This window comes from Tenrec ecaudatus, chromosome 1 (assembly GCF_050624435.1).
Source record: "Tenrec ecaudatus isolate mTenEca1 chromosome 1, mTenEca1.hap1, whole genome shotgun sequence".
NCBI classification, from domain to species: domain Eukaryota; kingdom Metazoa; phylum Chordata; class Mammalia; order Afrosoricida; family Tenrecidae; genus Tenrec; species Tenrec ecaudatus.
In genome coordinates, this window is record NC_134530.1 from 216,036,639 (window position 1) to 216,062,413 (window position 25,775).

The 25,775-nt window shown below is 39.3% G+C and overlaps 1 long non-coding RNA gene across 1 annotated transcript in view; it reads right to left on the reverse strand.

The window, feature by feature from the left end:
* LOC142437301 (uncharacterized) overlaps positions 1-11,467 on the reverse strand; it is a 62,467-nt gene extending 51,000 nt beyond the window's left edge. Inside the window, exon 1 of the long non-coding RNA XR_012782192.1 lies at positions 11,261-11,467. This is a non-coding gene — a long non-coding RNA (uncharacterized LOC142437301). The remainder of the gene's footprint in view (positions 1-11,260) is intronic.
* Positions 11,468-25,775: the final 14,308 nt, after the last annotated feature.

Genomic DNA, 25,775 nt, shown 5'->3' on the forward strand with positions numbered 1-25,775 from the left:
ACTCATCTGTGACTGTTCTAATTTTTAGTTATTCTTGAAGCAAAGTGGTCACTAGAAAAAACTTCTTTAAACTCCTGTGAAGGACAATAAAGTCCAAAGAAGCACAAGCATTTATGTCATAACCTATCTTCTGACTCCTTAGCCAGTGCTCGTGCTTGCTATGTGACCCTGTTGAGTAACCAATATAAGATATGGAAGGAGAGTGGATGAAGTTCTGAATGTTTGGAGATAAAATAACAATAACACAAACCAAAATAAATGGTGGTGGCTGTCGAATTGTCTGGAGGGAGAGAACACTGGTAACTTAAAGATTAGTTAAGTTAATAAGTGATTGAGACCCCCCCCAAAAAACTAGTAAATATGCTTATAGTTTGTTGAGTAAATTATGATAACTAAGCCTTAATAGGACACCTTTCCACCCTTCTGAATTTACAGTAAAATGTGAAGCATTGCAGGAAATAATTTCATATATAAGATTTATAGCAAAATAATTTAAATATTTTATAGCAATACAGTTCTTAAGAAATGGTATTTTGAAATGCACACCGTTTTTAAAGCGTCTATGTATAGCTGGCATCAGAAATCAAGAGTGATATTTCTTAAGGCCCAAGACAGTCCTTTATTCATCTTTCAACTGCGTTAGCCCAAACATCGCCTAGAGTAAATCTTTACTACTGCATATTAATTGTCAAGTGGTGAAGCAACATGTGCTTTCTAAAGACATGTAGAAAACAGCTTAAGTGGGTAGCGATACTAACCATCTAACCAAGGGGCTTCAGTTGCATCTTTGCTTTTAGGGCATAAAGACCTTACTTGAACCTTAAATTGGTTATACGGATCTTTTGATATATTACTCTTTGAATCATTGAATTAGACACTCATAAACACACACACACACACACACACAGAAAGAGAGAGAGGCATTCCCACTTTTACAAAAATCCAGAGTTTTCTCTAAGAAGATTACATCTAATATAAAAACAGGGCACTGATGTAGATGTCTGCCTCGATGTCCTGGCAAGGATGGCAACATTCATCGTCTGTACGAAAATGCATTACCACATAGCTCATGCACATCCTCAGGAAGATAGTGTCAGATAAGAATTTTCACATCAGTATGCTTTGGTTCCTATCAGAAATACCCTTCTCTCTTTTTGAGTGGAGTGAGAAATCAGGCTCCAAATGTAGAAACAAATACTAATCTTAAAGTCCATGTCCTGCGGCAAAAATAGGGTTTTGCTGGTCCTTATCCGGGAAGGAGCTTTCCCAGTATGTTGGTGTATGTAAAACTGAGCATTCCCACAATGCATTAGAATGGCAGGAGATGTACAAATGAACTCCCGCACAAGAAGGTGGCATGAGCCTCCGATGAATAAACAGAACAGGGACACGACGGATAACAATAAAGCGTAAAATTCGGACATTCTCTCAATTCTTTATGCAAAATGAACATGGTTAAGAAAAGTTAAAGCACATCTATAAACAATATAAATAATTTCCCCAAGTTTTGCAATCACTGGTGTTTGGTTAGGGCATGGACATATTTGGTAACTTAAATCTTAGGATTTAATCAGCATTATAAGTTTTAAAGTAAAAACACGTACATGCATGTTCCAATGTATATGTCCATGTGACTTTTTAAAAATTAAAACACTTTTGAGTAAACATAGAAACTGCTGATTTAGGAATTTCATATGTGATCTATCAATCATTTTTACATATTTTTAAATGTGGTTTATTAAAGTATGAGAATACGGAAATGAAAAATGTCTTACCAAGTATAAGGTAGTGTGATTAGATCTACAGCAGAAAACCGAATGGCAATGGGAATTTTCAATTTATATAGTTTATGTTTTGAAAGAACCTGAAATTAATAGAGCTAAGTATTAAAATGTCTAAATCTTCGTGGAGGAGGTACTTAAGTAAAGAACCCCCAAGCCGCATGCATGAAGTAGATTCTGACTTGTCGTGACCTCTTTAGTGTTTCTGAGGCTGGAGATCTTTACAGAAGCACGTAGCTTCATCTTTTCCACAGAGAGCTGCTGAAGGGTTTGAACCCCCGACCTGCAGTTAGCAGTCCAATACTTACCAGGTTCCTAGACATATACATTACTTCTCGATGCTTTAAAAATATTTCAAAATTTTAAACGTGGTGGTTTGAATTTTTCTTTATTCTAGCTACAAATAAATGTTATATATTGCTGCTAGTAAAATTTTAAAAAATTCCTCAAAAGTTAGAGAATTTATTTTTCTGAGTTAAAGATTATAAACCAAACCAATAAATTTGTATAGTTTAGAAAATTTCCTGCCAAGTCAAATATTTGCCAGCAAGTTCTAATGTAAAACCCTGACTTGTGTGAATGTATATGCATATCTGATTGGTTTAGTTTTCAAGTTTGTGCCTATGTAAGTAGGCATGAATGCTTTCTAGCATGAGATTGCAGAAGTATCACCACCATTTAAACATCTATCCATGCACATGTATAAAGAGTCTTATCATGTTCAAACATCATATATACATATCAAAATACATTTTATAGAATCATTATGGTAAAACAATTTCATTTTATTGCAAGATAAGATACTAGGGTCTTTTGTACTATCCCATCTTTGTTAACACAGTTTTAAAGTAATATTAATCATTTTTAAAAGATACAAAATCTCATAGAGAGCATCACTTATCACTAAGGGCACATACAGGAACATTTACAAGAAAAAGGTCAATCTTATCTTTCATATGACTTCTAAGACAGTTAAAATAGAGATCATGATTTTAAATATCAGAAAATAGAATTAAAAGGTAATTGAATTTTCCCACAAACTTTTAATTCCTAAAATTTCTAATAGTGAATGTGTCAAACTGCTCTAAATTTAAATGCATTTGAATAGCCTTAGATATCTCTCAATGAAGAGCTGTAGACTCTGCTTATTATATGCAAAGGGAATTGATAAGCATTTCTATTGCTTCTTAACTTGATTTTCGATATGGATATCCTTGCTACGGGTGTGTTTTAGGCTCGATGGTCTCTGCGAAGCCCCAGCCTGAAGCTTGTGCACAGTGTACAATAATAGCAAAGCATCTGCAAAATGTTGCACCTGGAGCAGGGGGGCGTGAGGAGGGCAAAGGTCAAATCCAGGCCTTAATAAGCATTGACTCAACAGCCTGTAGACTCCGTGAAAAGTCCAGACGACCCCTGCAGCTTCGTCTCACAGCTCTGATTTTCTTCCTTTCAAGATGCGGTATAATCCATAAATACAACCAAATCACCAGCAGCTTAGTCTTTAGTTTGGTTTTCATCTTCCATTATCTGCCTCCCCTCCTTCACAGAAATTTTAAAATTAACCCCCTTCTTTCCTCAGTCTAGCCACAGAATTAATTTCTTCGTCCTCGACTGTTGTCAGCTGAAGTCGTTAACTTCTTTCAGGCAAGAGGCACGCTATGAAGCGGTTCATAATCACCAGCGTGGTGGTGGAGTGTTTCATTTGATCACCAAGTATTTTCAGGAATGTCCTTACAAATGACGAATAGTCACAAGGTCATCGAACAACCAGACCCATCAGTGAAATGTACCTCTTTGGAAGGTTCTTGAAGTAACCAACTTAAGTTAATATATAAAACCTGAAATGGATGATTTCTATCAGGTCTCCAATGGCCTGGAGGTTAGATTCCCATCCAAACTTCAGAAAACCCAAACCTGCTCTCACAGAGTTGATGTGGGCTCATCCACATGAATATGGAACATGTCTATAATCCATTTCCCCCACATACTCCCTTAACTTCCGGTTATTTGCTACAGTCCCTAGACCCATATTCTTGGGGACGTCACCACCTCTTTTGCACGCTCTGGTTCGAAACTTCAGAAAGAGAGGTCGGTTCCTTGAAACTGGAACAGGAATTTCTCTGCAGGAAGTATATCAAATCAAGTCTGAAGCACAAGAATAAGTCGAGGGCCCACCTCAAGTGCAGTAGCTGAGAGAATCCTTCCACTCTGAAGGGGCCAGTACTCCACGTGCGGGGAGGCAGAGCCGCCTAGTCAAGTGCAGCGTGATCCCCTACTTAGGTTATAACCCCGGACATGTTCCGACTGCCAAAGCCATCTGCATCTGCACCTCCGTTATGCATCCCTTTGATGTCAAGTCTCCTCGGTGAGCCCCTCTTCCTTCAGAGCACTTGCATGTGTTTCTACTGAGCTCGGTGTGTGCACCACGAGCTGTACAATTAAGGGCGAGGCACCTGGCTCAGAATATAGCAAACAGGCTGGGCCATATCTCGTGTTCAGCAGTGCGCACAGAGTATAGTCTGGGCAAAAGTCCTCTCGAAAGAGCATGAAAACCGATACAAATGGTGTCTCAGGAGAGTTAAAGGAGGACTGGATTTTTACAGAACAGGAAAGGGGGTAGACATTTTACACAGCTGCAAAACTTCCATAACTGATCATCATTTTTTTTCTGTACTATGCAACTCAGGAATCAGTAGACAGGACAAAAAAGATTACCAAATATTAAAATATGGTCCCCCCACAAAAGAAACTGCCAAAACTCTTTTCAAAGACAAATTTGAAAAACAGCTTCTTATCTGAGTTGCTATTTGTAATACTCTACGATGCTGCAGGATCAAGAGCTGCCTTTTTCTAAATTAACGGGGAAGGCCGCAGAATGGGCATGACTCAATTACATTCCTTCTTAAAACTCACCTGATGTGCACATCTTAGCTTCAACCATTAAAAATTATAACACATAATTTCAATAATTTTCACAATATATATTTCATTGTATACCACTTTACACCTAGAGGACTAGAATGATTGCTATTAAAATTGGTTGTCTTAAAAGAAGAATTAGGCGAGAGCTATGTGTTCTTTTGAAACTCAGAATTTCCATTTCCTGTAGGTTTTCTGTTGGTAGAGTGTTTTATCGTTCTTTAGTCTCTTAAGGATATTTTATTCATTTGAGGAAAGAAGACTAGCCATTGGCTAAATCGCTATCAACAATTTTTTTCATATGTTTTCTAATGGAATGTCATAATTTATAAATTACTAGAAAAGCATAAAATATCAGCAGTATTAATCAACACATACATTTGATGGCATGGTGAGGATTCCAATTTTAACTGGCAATGTAAACTGACTCCCAGAAAGGCCCAGATTGATGATCTCAGAGGTTTCAGTATTCACACGGTATATAAAGAATTCTCTCTGTGTCCATAGCTTAGAATCTGCCTTCATGTCTCTGAATCTTGGTAGAACCACATTTCAATGTTCATGTAAGTGTGGTGCAAAGAAGGGGTGATTGATTTAATCATTCATAAGACTTTCATTTTCAAACAATTCTTCTAGTTTGACTTTTGACAAGGACAAGGATATCTCATTTTTGACAACTAGTCAGTTAGCATGCTATCAAACATTATCTGAGGAAGTAAGGGCAAAGAATACTATATCAAAGATAGTGCTGTTTTGAGGCCATTTTGTTTAGTTTTTCCAAAGGCATTTGAGTTTTACACCAAATATAATTTTTTAAATATCTACAATATACATTAAAATATTGGACCTTACATTTATGTCCCCTTTTATCTTTATTGATCAAATTAATGTATCAAAAGATGACATTTTCATACAACACTTTTCCCATTTTAATATTGTTTTTTTCAAAGAACATTTTTGACTGTAGGTCAATTGTGAATATAATCCTTACAGTCAAGAATTCATCATCAAAATTCTGATACAAGAAAAAAAGGGACCTACAGAAGGAAAGCATTCTAACAAACAAACAAAAAGGCCTGGGCGTAGATGACTATGTTTATGACGTATATGATGTGTGCGCTATCTCAAATACGTACACAACTCTTTGAGTCTTGACATCTCTGACCAACCCAGTTCTTAATAAGGTCTCCAAAAAGAAACAAACTATTCGTCATACAATGGGTACACAAATAAAAGACCAAGAATTCTAGTGGGGCACATTTTCATGGTAAATTTTAAAAGTATCCAATGCTGGAATTTTAAAGGCTTCTAGAAATATTTACTTGTCCAATAGTGACTTAGCATAGAAAGACAATATATATTATGTATATACATACATACATACACATTATGTATATACATACATACATACATATTATGGAGGACCAACATTCTTTCATCTTGATCTAATCATCATGCCACTATGTTAATATATTTTCAAGGAAGAAATTGCTTAGCAGCAACTTGAGAGCGTCGGTACATAATAACTGTTTAACTTGGGGACTACTTGTGATGGAGGATAGAAACAGAAACTTGCATGAATTGTATGAAGGACTGATATTGTAGCTTCATCATATTAATAAAAGTGAAATGTTTTCCATTAGTTGAGCGTGGCAAGTAGGGTGAAGCACAAAGACACGACTGAGGCAGTGAGCCTCACAATGGCTCTACTGATTTCTCTACTGGCCTTCCTCTGCACATGTTCAATTAGAATTGAAAATCCTGTGCTGATTTCATTCGCTGGAATTTTTAAGCAGGTCAAGAAGAAAGATGTTATTGAAAGGAAAAGTCTCATCTAAATAAGAAAGGAGCACGTGGCCATCTGGTCTTAGCTGTACATATAAAAAGTTATTTCAGCTGAACTGCAGGCTTGGTGTTTAAAAAGACATGCCAAAAATCAACTCAAAATCTGTTTATGGTAAAATATCCCCATGCTTCTTTAAAGTCCCCTAATACACAATGCACAGTCCACTTCCTATCTGTGATCCATAAGCCTATTTGACCCCACAGCTCACTGAGCTTGACTGAGTTGCAAGCAGAGGCACATTCAAGCACTCCCAGAATACTTCTCCTACGAGGCGCATCCACAGGGCTGTGGGTCTTTTGAACATCATTAGAATATCTTTGAATCATGTTTATGCAAATTAATGTTGAAAATTATCGCCACGTAGGAGGAACAAAATCTGAGCCATGAAGCAGCCAAACCTCTTTGCCTTCTCTTCTCATTGCAACGTGAGGCTCTAGTACCTTCTCCGCTCAATGTTCAGGTATCGACTGAAAAAATGAATCGGGACCTATGTCTAAAGGTCAAGTTTTATTTTAAATTTATCTTTCTTTCCATACACAAAAAATATAAGTAGGACGCTACTTTTAGGACTCATCTTCATAGTTTTAAGAGCTAGAGAGTTGTTTATTTTCTAAGTGTTTTTTACCCTTGGCAAAGTTAGAAACCGATTGTAGATGATTAGAATGTTTTTGAGATGAGGCATCTGGGGTGATTACAGCTTCTCCACTTTAATGAAACCACCATCTTCTTCTCAGTTACAGAAGCTGCATTCAAATTGCACCATATTAAAATATTTGAAAATCCCAATTCAAAAACATTTTAAAGGAGTCGTAATTCAAATCCTGCAGTCATTTTTGCTTATGAAATCACATTAAACCATTTAATGTACATATTCTATGTACGAGATGCATGTGCATGACATACATACTTATGGCTTCAATAAATGCTTAGGAAGAGTTTGACTGTTAGTTAAAGACTTCAGATAAATAAATAATCATTGTAATAAAAATAATCTTATATGTGAAACACAAGAATCTTGATATAACTCTGACATAATATATTTGCTGGTTGTTTTTGTATATCTTCTGTGTTTGTTCTGTCATTTCAAATAAATCATTGCCATTGTGTAAGAAGAATAAATTGTCCTATAGTAAATTGTTCTCTCTCCGTTATGCTCTGAAAAACCATTTGTTCTTGAATTGGCCTTACGTAGTTCAGCTATTTCAATCAGGTCCATTATCTTGTTGCCTTTGAAAGATGCCTTTTTAGTAACCTGTATTCCCAGTGGCCAATATCAAGTTCTGTTTTTAGAAAGTAGGTGAAATTTAAATGCAATTATTTGTTCAGTTTTCTTCTTTAATAGAGCTATAATTTGTCCTTAGGCAAGAATCAACTAAATGTTGGAAGCACTCTTTACATAAAGATTGCACAGTCAGGACCAAGAATTCTGTGAGAAAGTTATTAGTTCCCACTTGAATCTCACGACTTAGGATGTCACCTAACGTGCATAGCCTGTTTTTTCTACTACAAAATATGTTGATTCCTTAAGTTATGTATGTTTCTCAACAACAGTAATATAAAAAGTAAAATGAATATATAAAAATGTTTTCAAAATCCCATAATAAATTGGCAAAACAAATTTCAATGAATTTGTATGTTGGCATAAAATTGTTCTGCTTTTACACATAGGCTTTGAAAAGCCATTTAAAAATAATTCCCTTTGGTTTTTAAGAAGTAAGAAGTACTGGGAGGAAAATATAAATTTTAAGGTTATGTAGTAATTTTACCAATAAATGTTCATTTAAAATATATGTCAAACTTAATAAGTAAAAGCTTGTACATATACATAGTTATTTTTAATTTACATCTCATATTTGGCTATTTGCCTTATTAAATTATTGAAACTTACCCTCTTAAGTAAGCAAAACATTATATTTTGAATATATAAATTATTAAAAAGATAAGGACTTATTTGGTGAGTGATAGTTAACATATATTTGAATTGAAAATTAAAGCATTAAACCCAACTATTAAAAATATGAACACTTGTTTACTGATAGTTCAAATATATTTAAATAACAATTTTGTTTAACTATTATTTAAACCTTAGGATATTCACTTATGAAAGCACATAAACTGAGCATTTCTTCAAAATCATTTGTGCCAAGTGTTTCTTTCTTTAAACAATTCAGTTAATAGCAAACATGATGTAACGGCTTCAAAGTTTTAAGCAACATATAAACAATCATCAGTCTTGTATTGCTTTTTATCTAAATGATTTCAAAATGCTCACTGTTTCTAAATCCAAATCATGTCGTTGAAATTCAGCCACCTCGAATGTTTAATTAGTAGGTTAATAAGGCTTCCTAAAACCAGGAAACTCTGCCTGATACATATATCTTGATAAACATGCGCAGGCTGCCCCCAGGAACACATCTTCAGGAGATAGATAGCTACACAGAAAATAGCCCTTTTCCTGTGGGTGTCGGTTAACCCCACAAACACGTGAACTTCCTATAGGCACACACCCAGCAGTGATCGGCGATTAGGTGATTGGAAACATTGCCCACAAAGGCAAATTTTGGTATGTGATGACATCACCAGCGAACCTGCCTTTTCTGTGTTAGAATGATACCATTGCCTGGCGGAATGTGAGTGTAGACCAGAAAGGGAGGGGAGAAGGGGAGAGAGAAAAAGAGAGAGAGATTTTATTGGAAAAACAGCATCGTCCGAAATGGCACAAGCTTTTTCCAGGGTTATAAGAATCTTCCTGCGGACCCTTGACTCTTTACAGATCTTGTACAGCTTAAATTCCTACAAAAACGCCTCCCGCACACAAGCAGTTTTGTGTGTGTGTGTTTGGTTAGCAGGCTGCTAATCCTAAATATCATGGCAGGGTTCTGTGCAGATGGGATTTCTATAATCAAATGAAGCATGGGTATCTGTATAATCCGAGGCAGGGTTACAGCTCTTCCCAGAGACCTGCATTTGAATGGCTAAGACGTGTTGGCTCTAAAGGCAATGAAGGGGTTAAAAATCGCGGCTGTCTGGGGTAAGAGAAAGGGGATATTGTTGTCTTTAATCTTTCCGCAGTACGTGTAAGACTTCCATCCCGGATCTGCACATAGCAGTGGAAAAGACTTCGCATGCATTGCGTGCAAGCTCCTTGATTTGGGGGGGAGGGGGGGACCTGGCTGGAGTCCAGACAGGCTGGAGCTCTGTTGATCATTATGTCTAGCCTTCAGGTGTCTCAGCGCACAGTGGGCGGCGGTGGGGGAGGTGTAGATAACATGAGAGCAGACAAAGAAAAAAAACCTGTGCATTTAAAAAAAGATTATATGAAAATGTGTGTCCAAGACTTCCCTTAAAAAAAAAAAAAGACTCCTAAGGTCTTGGAGTTTTATATTTGGGACACAGGCTCTGTTCTGGCTGGTCTATTTAAGCCATAATTACTTATGTCTGCAGCCTTTGAATAATTCCTTTCAATAATTGATGGAGTTCATATGCGCTTTTAAAAAGGTGCAGGGAAATATTTCCTTACAAACTATCTTTGTGTGTGTGTGTGTGTGTGTGTGTGTGTGTGTGTGTGTGTGTGTTGGAGGTTTTGCCGTTTGAATTCTTCATCAGTCAAAATCTCATTGATTTGATTTACCTTTTAATTTCTTAGGAGACTTAGCTTATTTTAACTTTAAGGATTGGAGGGTTCTAAATGTAAAGGCACAATGCCTTGATAGATGACCCTCACTAAATATAAAAAGAAGGCAATAATGTAGGACCACTCCTTCCCATTTGTTTCCGTTTGTCTTATTTTCTTGAGCTATTTAAAAACTGCTTTGTATGTGTTTTCTGTTTGAAAGTCCAACAACACAAAATCTTTCCACGAACACAACTTAGATGCTAGTCTTATATTTTGTCTGCTAGTAAGGGGGCGGGGGGGTTCTTCCAGCATTCTTCTATAAAGAAGCTTCCGCATGCTTCCTCCCTACCCCCACATCCTCACTCCGCCCTATTAAGAATTTCTTTAAAATCTTAATCTATGTGGAAGGCTGGACCGCGAGGCAGAATGCTGTCTTTTACACCGATCGTTACACTGGCCACTTTCAGTTGCCTTCACGTCTGCTGGGACTTTATTTCGCATTTTTTTGTTTTTTGTGTGTGGACTAAAACACTGAAGGCAATTCAACCTCTAGAATTATTATAGGATTAAAAGTGAAGGCTAAGAAATAAATAAAAAGAAAGCCCTGGCTTGAAGCCATTGTTCAGAATTTAAGAGCTATTTGCCCCCAAGTGTCTTAGCAGTCTTTCATAGCTAATTACAACAACTGTCAGATGTCTGGGAAGTCTATGGCGTCCTTGTCAGTGGAGTCAGCAAAGTTTGTCTTTTATTTTTCTTGGGGACAGATCAAATCTGACTCGGCATAAAGAGCAAAAAGAAGGGAATTAAAACCTATTGGTGTGTGCCCTCGTTTCTTCTTCTTCTTCCTCTGAACAAAGCAACACTCGAGCAAGGTTCAGGTGTGCAGGCTCCTGCAGCAACTCAGTGGAATGCCTGGTTTTATTTTTAAATCCTTATCTTTCACCTAAGACAGATCATACAACAATTGTTCCTGAAAGATTCCCCAACCAATTCGAGGCGCTCCTGACACACACACAAAGGAGTACCCTAAAAAAACTGTTCGATGCCTGTAAGATAAACTATTTTAATCAGTGCTCATGAAAATCAATGCATACTTACCCTTTCAAAATGGTTTCTGCTCCAGTCCCTTGTCCCTTGGCAGCACGGGTCGAGGCTTCTGCGAGACTGTCCCGGGTGCAGGTGCAGAATCCTCACTTTTCGGTGAGAGGAGGGTAAGAAAGTGCATCAAAAAGTCACTCGGGACTCAGCCACTTGTGCTCAGCCATCCCTTCCTCCCGTGGAAGCTGTCCTAGCTGCAGTTCTGAATTGAACTAAAGTACAGCCCATGTGAAAGACAGGGGCAGCGAGTCATGTGGGGGAGACCTGGCGATCCTATTGGCCGCAGAGACCTGGCTTAGGCATGCTGCCTTTTCCACCATTGGTGAATAGTTCAAACGGAAAGCTTCTAGGTCCTCCTCTGGAGCTCATTCGTCCTTTATGTGTGGAAGAATGACTGTAGGATTTTACAGTGACAGAATTAGTTAAGAAAGGGACTGAAGTCATCCTTCACAGAGACTGGTGGGAGGAGACTGGAGGTTAGCTTTTTCAAGGTTTTCGTTTTCTTTCCCTTTTTATCCACAACACTCCCCAACACACAGTTTTGCCTGTGATTTGCCTGTCAAGAAATCACAGCTGTGTGTGTGTGTGTGTGTGTGCGTGCGTGTGTGCGTGTGTAATTAACTTTAGAGGTGACAGAAGATTAATTATTATTGCATTCTTCGGCAGAACTCAGTCATGTTTTGAACCACAAAATTAATTTTTCCTCCACATGACAAATTTTACAGTTTCCCTTTGATCCTATACTCTAAAGGGATTTCTTGCCGCTCTAAACAGATTAAATTGTTCATTTGCAACGGCGGAGTTGCTCTTATTACGTTTCAGAGAAAGCATGAGGAATAATAACTAACTCTGGAAAATATTAAAAGGCAACAATAACAAAGAAATCAGCTAACGGGCAGACTTTCCCCATTCAAATTCCTTTTTAACCCAAAACTTCATTCAGCATTGCAGTGTGTGCATTAGTTCTTTCATTGGGGTAATTTTCCTCCAAAATATGCAGGAAATCTTAGAGACTTCTGGCAATCAAAAGATATTTCCGGTGATTCCAGGGTGACTTAATTCCCCTAACTCCAGAACCTTCCCCCCTACAAATGCACTTGTGCAGACTGAACTCCGAGCTACTTTACAGATGATTGTATCTCAGAAGTGAAGAAGGTGGCTTTTGATAAGAAATGCCATCCTGTTCTGTGACACAGAACTTTATGCAAGATAAAGGAGGAGAACATTGAAACGGACAATAGTTTGCTTTGTCTTATGCACCTACTAAGGCAGTCATTCTCTTGTTTAGATTACTTGTGGAAACCATCCAGAGACCCCATTTTATTGCATTCATTGCCCAGCGGCAAATACAGATCCAGACATTTTACGACTGCTGCTGAAGTATCTAGGAGGAGCACTGGTGGTTGTAGTGGTTAACGTGGGATTGGATCCACAAGGTCAGCAGTTCAAAACTACTCAGTGCTCCGTGTGACACAGATGGGTTTTCCACTCCTCTGAAGAATCACTGTCCTGAAAACGCACAAGGGCAGTTGTACCCTGTCCTAGAGGGTAGCGGTGAGTTGGCATTGCCTCAATGGCATAGAGCTTGTTTGTTTTCTTTCTGCTTGTTTGTTTTGGATGGTTGGTTTTGAAATATCTGGATTTGCCTCCAGGCAAGTTTGACTGATTTTGATACCCATTTTTTCAGCTAACTCTGCTGTCTTCCAAAATTGTATTCCTAATTATTTATCAGTACCTTATTGGTGACTCAAGTAGCCTATTTTCCCCAAGTCATGGATGAAAAACTTGACACCTGTGCTCCTGTCTCCCACGGTGACACATGATTCAGACCCACTCTCATTTTCTGTCCACACCACATGGACTCTCATCATAGAGACTTCTGTTTTTCTTTTGAAAAACAAAAACAACAGGCACCATAAATTCCCTCCAGGATCATGTAAGCATGCTTAATTCAGACCAGGTCTTTCTATGAGCAGACTCCCACATCCTTGACTCCTGGAGCAACAGGAGGGGCCATAACACTGATCTTCCCATGCAGGTCAGGCACATGGTTAATGTGATTGGCTGCTAAGTGAGGTTGAAGGTAATGGTCTACCCAGAGGTACCTCAGAAGTAAGTCCTGGGGATGAGCTGCCAGAACATTTGTCATTGCACACTCTACGGAGCACAAGTCTACCCTGACATGCACAGGGTTGCCACGTGTCATAATGGAATCAATCAAAATTGGCCCAGTCACTCTCACCCACTGGGGCCATTTGCTTGTAAACTGAAAATAATTACTGCAGGAAATGCACCCACAGGCTCACCTGTCCTTTCCTAAAGTGGGCAGTGGTGTTCCTCGGAGGAAAAGTTAGCTAACTTAGGTCAGACAGGATCAATACCCTTTACTGTATATACTCAAGCATAAGCCAACCCGAATATCAGCCACGGCTCCTAATTTTACCACAAAAACTGCATTAAAAATGTGCTGGGGAGGAGGAGAGAGTGGAGCACAGGCTGGCCCACCAGACTGTGAGGATGATGTTCCTGATTAGAGCAGCCAGTCCACAGAGAGGACAACATGGCTGGCCCCATTATGAGACATGATGCCCGTCAGTAGCCCCTCAGTGCTACAGGGGACAATACCGGAGATACAGTGTGAGAATTGCGCCTGACCTGATCCCACCACACCGAGGCAAAGCACTGGGGGAGTGCAGCGGAACAGCAAGGGAATGGAGTGGCAAGGTCCCCAGGGAATGCTGAAAGTGGACTTTGGGGCCAGGGCGGGGTACCCCAACAGACTGGACTGGAAAACACTCCTAAAGGCCAACAAATGATCCTTGAACTAACTACAAGCTTTTCTTTCTTGATGTGTTTTGTTTTGTTCTTTGTCAGTGGTTTGGTGTTGTTTTGTTGTCTGGTTGTAAACTGTTGCTTTGTTTTCCTCTGTCCTGTTTTCATGCATGTTATTGTCTCCACAGGTCTGTCTAAATAAGACAGGCTGGATGAACTATATGGAGGAAAAACAACAGAACTGATAGTTCCAGGGGGGCTTGGTATAGGGGGATGGGGGGTAAGGAAGTGGTGTTAACAAATCCAGGGACAAGGGAACAACATGGGACCCAAATTGGTGGTGAAGGGGGAGTGGCAGGCCTCGTAGGGAATGATCAAGGGTAAGATTACGTAAAGAAGAGGTATAGCTGTAACTCAGATGGGGACGGAGCATGGTAGTGGGGCAGGAGGAAACTCAAGGGAAAAAGAGGAAAGAGCTAGGAGGCAAAGGGCATTTATAGAGGTCTAGACAAAGACATGTACATGCAAATATAGATATATGAGGATGGGGAAATAGATCTATGTGTCTATATTTATAGGTTTAGTATTAAGGTGGCAGAAGGACCTTGGGCCTCTACTCAAGCACTCCCTTGATGCATGAATATTTTCTTCTATTAAATTGGCATTCTGTGATGCTCACCCTCCCGTCACAACTGCTGAGGCCAAAGTGGGTGAACAAGTAAATGTGGTGAAGAAAGCTGATAGTGCCCGACTATCAAAAGAGATAGTGTCTGGGGTCTTAAAGACTTGAAGATAAACAAGCGGCCATCTAACTCAGAAGCAACAAAGCCCACATGGAAGAACACACCAGCCTGTGTGATCACGTGGTCCCGAAGGGATCAGTTACCAGGCATCAAAGAACACAAAAATCATATCACTGGCTGTACATCCCCATGATACGATTGCCGAGGACAAACGGGTGCATAAGGAAATGTGGCGAAGAAAGCTGATGGTGCCCGGCTATCAAAAGAGATAGTGTCTGGGGTCTTAAAGGCTTGAAGGTGAACAAGCGGCCATCTAGCTCAGAAGCAACAAAACCCATATGGAAGAAGCACACCAGCCTGTGCGATCACGAGGTGCCAAAGGAATCAGGTAGAAGGCATCATAAAAAAAAATGCCATAGTGAATGAAGGGGTAAGTGCAGAGTGGAGACCCAAAGCCCATTTGTCAGCCACTGGAGATCCCCTCACAGAGGGGTTTAGGGGGAGGAGATGAGTCAGTCAGGGTGCGATGTAGCACCAATGAAGAATACAGTTTTCCCCCAGATCCTGGATGCTTGCTCACCTCCAACTACCATGATCCGAATTCCACCTTGCAAGTCTGGATAGAACAGAGGTTGTACACTGGTTCATATAGGAATTAGAGGCACAGGGAATCCAGGGTGGATGATACCTTCAGGACCAGAGGTGTGAGGGGCGATACTGGGAGAGTAGAGGGTGAGTGGGTTGGAATGGGGGAACCGATTACAAGGATCTATAAGTGACCTCCTCCCTGGGGGATGGACAACAGAAGGGGGTGAAGGGAGACGCCAGGTAGGGCAAGATATGACAAAATAACAATCAATAAATTATCAAGGGCTCATGAGGGAAGGGGGAGTGAGGAGGGAGGGGGTAAAAAGAAGACCTGATGCAAAGGGCTTAAGTGGAGAGCAAATGCTTTGAAAATGATTAGGGCAAAGAATGTACAGATGTGCTTTATACAATTGATGTATGTATATATTTGGATTGTGATAAGAGTTGTATGAGCCCCTAATAATATGTTAAAAAAATAAAAGAAAAGAATGAACCTTGAAAAAAAATGTGCTGGAAAACTTGGCTTGTACTTGAGTATATATGGTAGTCATCTCATTTAAAAGCATTTTTCTTGTATGAGTGGCGCTCAGTTGTCAATAAACTATCTGGTGATGCCATGGCACACGGAACTCTTCTCTCTCTACCGTCTTAGACAATACTAATGTGCTAAGATCATTTCATGTCTATTACACCAAGTTAGTTTCTCTACTATATAATAAGTTAGCTTCTCTACTATGTAATAAGTTAGTTTCTGTACTATATGATAAGTTAGTTTCTCTACTATAGAATAAGTAGCCCGAGAACTGGGTCATCTCTCTTTAAAACAAGCAAACAAACAGCCAACCCTTGACAAGACTGAATATAGTAAACCAGGACTGTGAGATGATTCGTGTCTCATCTTAAGTTTCTCCCCTTCACTCACTGCCATAAAGTCAACCTGAACCACACTGACCTAGACGTGAGGGAAAAGCTGTGTCCTGGGTTCCCAAGAAGTGATGGGAGTAGAAAGCCTCATCTTTCTCCTGAGAAGTTGCTGATGGTTTAGAATAGCTAACCTTGTGGTTTGTAGCTCAACCCATAATCCACTGAACCACCTCTTCCTATTGCAGTTTCAGAAGCCCACAGGGGCATTTCTACCCTATTCTAATCTCGTCTCTCTCTTTCTGGCTGCAACCTACTCTTTGATAGCCATCAGACCAGGAATAATTTTGCACAAATGGTCAATGCTATTGTTTTAGAGAAAACTTGACATTACCAAGAAAGGAAAAAATAAATAAAGTAGGCTGGAGGAGGGAGGAAAAAAATGAGGAACTAATATCAAGGGCTCAAGTAGAAAGAACACATTTTGAAAATGAGGATGGCAACATATGTACAAACGTGCCTGACACAATTGATGGATTCGTGGATTGTGATAAGGGCTGTACGAGCCCCAATACGATGATAAATAAATAAAAGGAAGGGGAATAAAGGTTCAAATGCATTAATCTTTAGTAGTCAAATGTGAGAGACTCTAGGGGAAAAGTCGGAGTATTGTTTTAACTCTACAGACTTCCAAAATTGGTCTAAATCATTTGAATGCTAACTAAACAGAATGCCCCTGTGCTAGTACAGTGTGCTACTTCAGTCCTCTCGGTTTGACATGTATCAGTCTCTATCATTGTTAACTACTGAACAGGCACCTGGTTCGAGGATACCTGATTCTATCCAGCTCTGACACCACTTGGGGTTTGTTCCCTGTTCACATAAGTAACCTATTCAATACTCTAACAGTTTCTCAGCTCACTGTCCTCTTCAACTTGACAGTACCTACCTTGATAGTCACTACTCCCTCTATAATCCCCCACCCACAAGCCTGGGGAGTCTTACATCTGAAATTGTAAGTAAAACTAGTCACAGTCTAACTAGGTTCCCTGGGTGGTACAGTTAGGTTCTGGACCACTAACCTTGGAAAAAAGGCCTGCATAATATACTTCTGAAACATCGCGGCCATTAAAAACCGCATGGAGCAGTTTATTCTGAAGCACATGGGACTGCCATGACTAGAATTCAACTCAAAGACAAATGATGTAACCCTCTAGCTAACATCTTCTGTCTGGTCGATCCGATTTCGGCATTCATACCTGTTTTTCAACCACTCTGACTTCTCCCATCCTTGGACCTCCTCCACTTTTTTGCTTCCTATTTTAATCCCTTCACTTTTATACTTCTTCCTCCATTTGATTTTTTAGTCGATTCCATTTCAGATCAATAACCTTAACATTCTTGTTCTGTTTTTCATCTGATGATGCATCAGCCCCAAGAGCCAAAACCTACTTCCGCATGAATCTAGTTGATAATCCCTTCTGGGTTACTGTGAGCTTTACAGAACTACTGACATTTCTCACATATCTACAACGTGTTGCTATACACTTGTTGGCTCCAAATTTGAATAGTCCCTCAATGTTGAATATAAACCAACGTGTCCCCACTCGGTGCATTTTCTCAATTCCCAAAATGCTGCCCAATCACTGTCTTTCCACTCCCTTCACCACCCTTGATTACATTCTTTGCTTTCTCGGGACAAAGCAAAGAATGTAATCAAGGGTGGTTGATTTATTCTTTACTCATGCATTCACATTACAAGAGGAAAGGTGCCAGGCCAAGGTATATTTACACTTTATACATGGATTTTCCCTCTTTCACTTAAATGTATTTGTTTATTTATTTCTTAAATCAACAATTCAATGCCTACTAACTCACTGCTACTAACATTTAAAAATACTCACATCTCTCCGATATTTATAAATCTCTCCCTGGTTACTCCTTCCCGTTCTGGATTAATTTTTTGAAAATTTCAATTACACTTATTATTTCAGCTCGACCCGTTCCATTTCTCTACCTATTAAAATCTTACTTGCCTGTTCACCATGCTGTTTTTGACAAGAACACCAAATAGTTCTCTGTGGCTAAACCCGATAAACAATTCTCCCTGCTTTCCAACTTTTTCTTTTCTTCAGTTCTAGAGTCTATAAATATTCCTGAAGTGAAAACTCCCTCGCTTTTGAAACCATCCATCTTTTTTACATGCATTCTTGGCTCTCTTTCTATCTTTTTAATGTCTTCTTATGGGAAAATGCTTTTTTACTAGGGGGAAACTAGCTATAACAATACACACAGGATCTCCATAATTTCTACCAACATAATTCAGAAACATTGATTGCATTCTTCACATTGTACTCTTATTCTCACTACCCCTTTGCAAATCATTCCACTACCATTAACTTAAAGTCAAAGTCCCCTAAATACCATGTGCTCCTTTCCACTCCCACCTACCATCTTTGGGGTCACTATACTGATTTTAAATACGTAAGATCACACAATATTTGTCATCCTGTAACTCACTGATTTCACTCACCATGATGTTTTCAAGGACGGTCCACGTTGTGGCATGCCTCTCTCTTATGGTTGATTGGTATTTCATTGTGTGTGTATTTCACCTTTTGTTTACCTGTTCACCTATTGTTGAACATTTCAATCATTTCTACCTTTTGACCACTATGTAAAGTGCTTCATTGAACATGAATGTATAAGTTTGTTTTCTTTTATAAGCTGTATTTTCTTTGCTTCTCTCATAAGATTTCTCAGAATCTTGCAAAGGGTATCTCTTTTCATTGCATATCCTCTCCTTCATTAAGTCATTCATGATTTCAGTGAATAATGATGTCCACACGCTGTCAGCCGCCCAGACCTCTCTTCTGAGCACTGGAGTAGGGTAACCCACTCCACCTTTCTACTGAAATGCTCATTGTAATCTCAAATCATGTGTACCAAAAGTAAAGGCATCACCTCTTCTTTTATTCCATGGACTTTCATGCGTCTTATCTCAACAAACAATTCCATGACACATCCAAGGCAAAAACCTTGGGGCTCATATTTAAATAATCATTTCCTTTGTACAGATCTCATAAACATGCAGTCTTCATAGATCTGCGACTCTTTCCTTTTGCTGTATTGACTCCGTCATCTCATCCCATGTGCACTTATTTCATATGCAAAGTAGTTTAGTCCATAGGTTCCCTTTGTCCCCACTCTTGCTCTATCGCATGCACCATCCACACAAATTGTAACAATCACTTCTGAACCTGCGTCCAAATGAACGTTTTAAAGGGAAAAGCCCAGTGGTGGGATTCAAATCATTTGACAACTGGCTCTCGGCCCTAATGACCATTTTAAATATAAAAAAGATATACCAAAAGGTAGTTTATAATTTCATGTGTTAATAGCTAAATAAGAATACTAAAAGAGGTACAAGCAACTAAATTATGTTATAATAAATAGTTTTAAAGTATTAATAAAAATAGCAAATACATGACATAAATAATACATTGTTAAAAGTATTAACACGGTGCTTCTTGGTTGTCACCCACACTTGCAAGGTTCTTTCCTTTTGTTCTGACATCTTTTTGCCGTAGGAGTAGGATGCCGTTCCTTGAGGCAATCATCATTGGGCTTGCTATATTAGAAAAAGCTGGGTATGTCTCTTCTCTGAAAAGATCATGCTTGTCTTTGAAAATTATTTTTGCCTCAGCTGAGTTTACAGCAATTGTTCTGGCAATATTTTTAACTCTTTGAACACTTTCAGGAATTCCATGACTCACTCATACTATATTGCATGCCTTTGAGGCATAATAAAATAGAAATGAATGACATCTTATAAGCAGTTTTCTCTTGCCCTTATGTGTATATTTACTAAAGTAACAAATACAGAGAATAAAAATATAGTACTTCATCAAAATATAGCAAGTTTAATGAACTGAATAAATAAACATTAAAATCATAGTTCAATCTAATTTGTATACCTATGCATGGACACTGTTGCCCTGATGGACTCCAAAATAGCCTAGCAGCCCACCCTAAAGAGAACCCTAGTTACAGGGCTATTTTAACGACTAGTCTGCTGAACGCCACAGGAAAGGCAGAAGATTCCTTCATTCCTATGTTAAAACACTTTTTAATGATTCCCCCATTGCCTTTAAGACAAGGGTATGCGAAGAATGGTATTTAAAAACAGTTCATGATATGTTTAATTTTATTTTATTTCTTAAAATTGACAGTGAAAATAACGTAGAATTAAGCCCCATACACTTCCCCCACAAGCCTTGTAACCTTCAAGAAAAACTAATGGATCAGTAAAAGCACCAGGTCTGTCCTGTGAGTTGAAGGTTTCCTGAGGGTGCTAATGCCCCACTCCCAGAAGTTATATAATGAATTATGTACCCACATGAAAAGCAAACCCACTGCCATCAAGTCAATTCCTACTCATAGTGTAGAACTGAGTAGAAATACCCGGTCGGGTTTCTGAGACTGAAAATATTTCGGAAATGGGAGACTGCCTCATCTTTCTCTCGTGGTGTGATTAATAGATTTGAACCCCTGATCTTTTGGGTTATCATCCCTTAACCTACCATATATACTCGAATATAAGCCAACCCGAGTATAAGCCGAGGTACCTAATTATTACCTGGGAAACCAGAAAAACGGATTGACTCGAGTATAAGCCTAGGATGGAAAATGCAGAAGCTATTGGTGAGTTTCAATAATCAAAACAAATGAAAATAAAATTACTAAAAATTGAGACATCAGTGGGGTAATGTATTTAAATATTTATTTTAAATAAAAAACATAAATAAAAGGACAATGAGTAATTTAACATTAGTAAACCAGCCCAGTAAGTGGAAAATAGGTTCAACAAAAACAATAAGGTATCAACAATGATACCTTAAGAGTACTATGCCCTGAGCTCAATCAGCAACCAAGCTAAAATGTAAAGACTTAAAATCCTTCCAAACTGGATTCCTCCTCATCATCCGTATCCCAGTGCAGAGCTTCAGCGGGTGTGAGGTCATCATAGACACTGTCCTTGCTGGGGTACCACTGACCCGAAAAAACTCGGCGTATACACGAGTATATACGGCATTGCCCCCCTGGACAGTAATGACAAAAGGAATTAAGTGCACTTCTTATTGTCCATGGTGGGATGTGCTCAGAAGGACTTAGTCCCCTTTCCCTGACTCCTTAATTCCATTTTTTTTCAGTTACCAACTTTTATTATCATCTCTCATATATTTTGTAGAAAAGAGATGGTAGAAAACATCTAAGGTTGTACGGCTTCGTCCAGGTGGGCAGCGCTCTTCCCCTTTAGGCGCAGCAGCTGCACTTGCCCGATGCCCCTTTGAGACGCAGCCCTGGGCATTCTGGGCACCGCCGGCAGGGAGGCAGGAGCAGCAGCTTTTCTTGCAGGACATGCCTGGGCACTCTTTGCAGCCTCGGCAGGTGCAGGAGCCTCCGGGAGGATAGCGCAGGAGCGGCTGGGTCCACGTCCAGTAGAAGCGGTGCGGGAAGTGGAGTCTGGAGCTGGCTGAAGCCACGAGGATCAGGGCTTTGAGAAGGCACAGTGGTCGACTCCTTAATTCTTGCAACTCTTAGGGAGTTCCAGGAATGAAAACGGGAAGTGCGGCCAGAGGCGCCTCCTCTGCTAGAGGTCTAGCATAGTAGCAAGGACTTCATGAAACGAAAAGAACTAATAGAAATCGCGATGCTGGTCAATGCAGATGGCTTTCTGACTTCCTGGAGTTCTTCCTGCCCCCTTTCCAAGATGTTCCTTCTTTAATACTCACAGGGAATAGCACCCCGAGTCAGTGAAATCTAGCTGATATTCTCGGGTCCCCTGGTTCTTGGGTCTGCCCATGACCAATGATGAGATGACTTTAAAACTGACCTTATGTATTCATCGCTCACCATGTCTGTTGTCTGCTGGTACTGGCTCTCATTTAAGTAGCTCCTCTCTCTCAGGTGCCTTATTGGAAGTGTCTTCTATCTGCTCACCAGGGTTTCACATCCACATTTCCCTCTACTGCACTATGGTCTCCAAGGACAGCTACTTTGTGACGCATAAACATCACGCGTCGCGTGCCATAACGCTACCCCACGGTCCCAGAGCTTAGTGCAATCCATAGTCACCCTACGCAAGGATGTTGAGGCGGTAACTAGTCTCCTCTTCCTCCTGTTGGGCAGCTGGTTAATTTGAACCGCAGACCTCGTTAGCAAACCAACACTGACCCAGCATCAGCACCGTGGCCCCTCTGGGATAGTCACGTGTTTGTTAATTTCACAGTAGGGTCTCAGAAGTTTGAGTGAATGGATGCAGGAGGTTTATAAAGATATTTAACTCATCTATCCAAGAGGGAAAAATCACATAGCTACTAACAATAAAAATATTAAAGTAACTCACACATTGAATGAATAGGAAATCCAAATTTCATTATTGTTGAATTCTTATGCCTATTGTGAGACCATATGCCCTACTATCAACCACATATATGGACATTCAGTAGACTTGTATACTATCATAATTTTTCTAAAATGCGTTATGTTAGAATTTCATAATTTCTGTAAAATTCTAAATCGAGTATATAATAGGTATTCTGTGTATTTAGTTACAAAGGAACAGGATGAGAAAATTAAGTTCTGTGAAATGTCCAAATAGGGTAACAATGAGAATAACATAAAATTATACCAATAAATTTGTTCTGTGATTATGTGTTTCCCTCACTATTTCAAAATTATATCCATATTCTTTAAAAAGTATATTTGTTTAAGGGCAGTCGAATAACGTAAAAGCAATAAGACAAAATAAATGCATGCCTAATTTAGTCAAATAAAAATATATCCTGCATTAAAAAGATGAAGCTCTTGCATCAGTGTTTTGAAGGAAACCCTATATTATTAATGGAAGAATCGGACATCTTTAATTATATATTTTTAAATAAGTTCAGAATATATACCATAAATGTATTTTTAAACTACACTTAACAGTAACAACTTCTTATATTTGTATGGCACTGGACATTTCTCAAAGCTCTTTAACTGTCACATTGAATATTCATAATAACACTGGAGATAAAAGTACTGCTATGCCACATATGAAGAGACAGAAAAATTAGTGTGTTTCTGCACTGCACTTCTAACTCTTACTAATATGACACTTGTCAAACTGTTAAGAGTCCCATATCTCAGGCAGGCAAATAAAGTATTGAAGTATCTTAAGACTTCCAACTGGGACTCAGACTTGCATTCTAAAAGAAAAAATGCATAGTCATTTTTGCTTTTCACACATTTAAAGGGGGTCCTCAAAAGTACGTGGGAAAGTGGAATGAACAGATAATGGAATAGTTTTTCTCACTAACTTTTTGAAGCTTCCTCATAGATACAAACTGCTTTAGTCATAAAATTCGCTCTGGGTAGCAATTTTGATGCCATGGGTGGTCTGAATCTGAAGTGAGAAAATTGGGCTCAGATGGAAATGAGAGTTATCTGAACAGGAAGTTTCCCAATCATGCTGAATTTATAATGAGCACATTTAGGGATGTGTGGTCAGATCACAGGGAGTTGGGCCAAACATACTAAAGAAGCTGTCTTGTATTATTACTGTTTTTCCCCTGAACTCTTTGTGAGACATGCCTGCTTATGAACTTCGATTTTTACCTTCAAATATCTGAAATATCTCTGCGTTCTCTTGGTTTATTCTATATACCTTTGCATATGACAAGCACACTTCCTACAAGGAAGTAAAAAGTAAACACTCAGACAGAGAGGCTACCCCAAATATGCATATGATTCACGTAGAACAAAGTCAATAACTCATTATTTCAAATTTTCCCCCCTGATGGATATTTTGGCATCATGCTGAAAGGAGAAGAGGCAGAGCCTGACCTCCAGGGGTGCGAAGTCTCCCGATTTCTAAGGCTCCAGTTGAGGAAAGGCAAGGTTACATTTCTGTTTTCTTCCATCTTAGGAAAACAGCTCTGCAGACGGCACGCACACTATGGAGAGATGCTCTCTCTCTCTTTCTTTTTCCAAAATTAGAGTTAGCCAAATAAAGTATTCTTAATTTCTAGTCTCGGGTTAAAATAACACAAATATAACTATAAAAGAGGGCCGTAGTTATATTTGCGTTTAGATTTAAATGATCGTGACCTGATTTGAGTTTGTACATCTAGACAAATGTCAGAATTTTTCTAGTGTGAAAGTGTTCACGGAGCACCTAGAGACCTTGTTAAAACGCAGATCTGATGCAGTCGGTCTGATGCACGGTCTGCATGTCTACAAGTCTAAATAATCTCCCAGGTGCTGCTGCTGCTGCTGGTCCACAGACCCCACAGTCAGGAGCAAGGGTCCAAGACTTATTTACAACCCCCATGAAACCCACTACCATGGAGCACAGAGCGGGCTGCGATATGGAGTTCCCAAGACTGCCAAGCCTTGTGGGAACAGAATGTGGTGGGTTTGCACTGTCTACCTCATGGTTAGCAGTTTATTGTCTGACCCACAGTGTCACCGGGGCCCATTTTAGGAACCATTTAAAGTCATTAATTAGGTTATAACACTGGAGGCCAACGATTCAACGGTGTCGTAATATACATCTCTGCGGTCTTTCTCTTGTTCCACTTTTGGCCCTTTCCTCCTCTTTTGCTAACCTCCTCCCTCACTTTCCCAGTTTGCTGTCCTATCTCTTGACTGCATATGGATCCCAAACAGCTGCCAAACTCCAAGTGAAAGCTTTAAGCAAAGGCACGCAATCCCGATCTCTTCTCATCGGGCACAAAACAGCAAAGTGAGACCTATAAAAATTCAGTTGAACCACCATGGCTTGTAATCAAAGTGCTACTTCCTGCTACCTCCTTTCTCTCTTCATGGTACTGCATTTATCTTTAATCTACAACGTTAGCTCTGGTCTGCTTCCATTTAGCTCCTAGATTCTTTGCTCAAAAAAAAAAGTCATTTTGTTTTTGTTGTTTATCCTTTGTTGTATTTTTATGTCAAAATGAATTTGAAAGTAATCTGCTGTTTTTCTGAAATGTTTGCTCAGCATTCTGCTGGAGGGATTTATTTAAGGAACATTTTTCAATAGCATTGTACTACTAGAGAGTACCAGTGTGTATCAGTATAATTAGATAAGACATTTAGAGTCCCGGAGTGGTGAAACTAGTTAATGTACTCATCTGCAAAGGCTGAAAATTCATATCTACCCTGAGGAACGATGGGAGAAAGAGCTGGCCATCTATCTCTGAAAAGTCAGCAATTAAAAGCTCTGTGAAGCACAGTTCTACTCTGACACATCAGGTAGAATCAACGCTGTGGCAACTTAATGCAAGATATTTAATTAACCATTACACTATCTGGTGGTTAAATTTTAAGCAATGTGACTATTTGGAAGGGCAATGTTTCCGTGATGTGAAATTATTACATATTCTTCTATAACTTCATGAGATGATTACCAACTTCATCCAGGTATTTAAATTTTCTCTGCTGTCATACAAATGATTAACTTAAGCTGCTCTTTTTTTTAAGGGGGAGGGGCAAAGTAAGTGTCC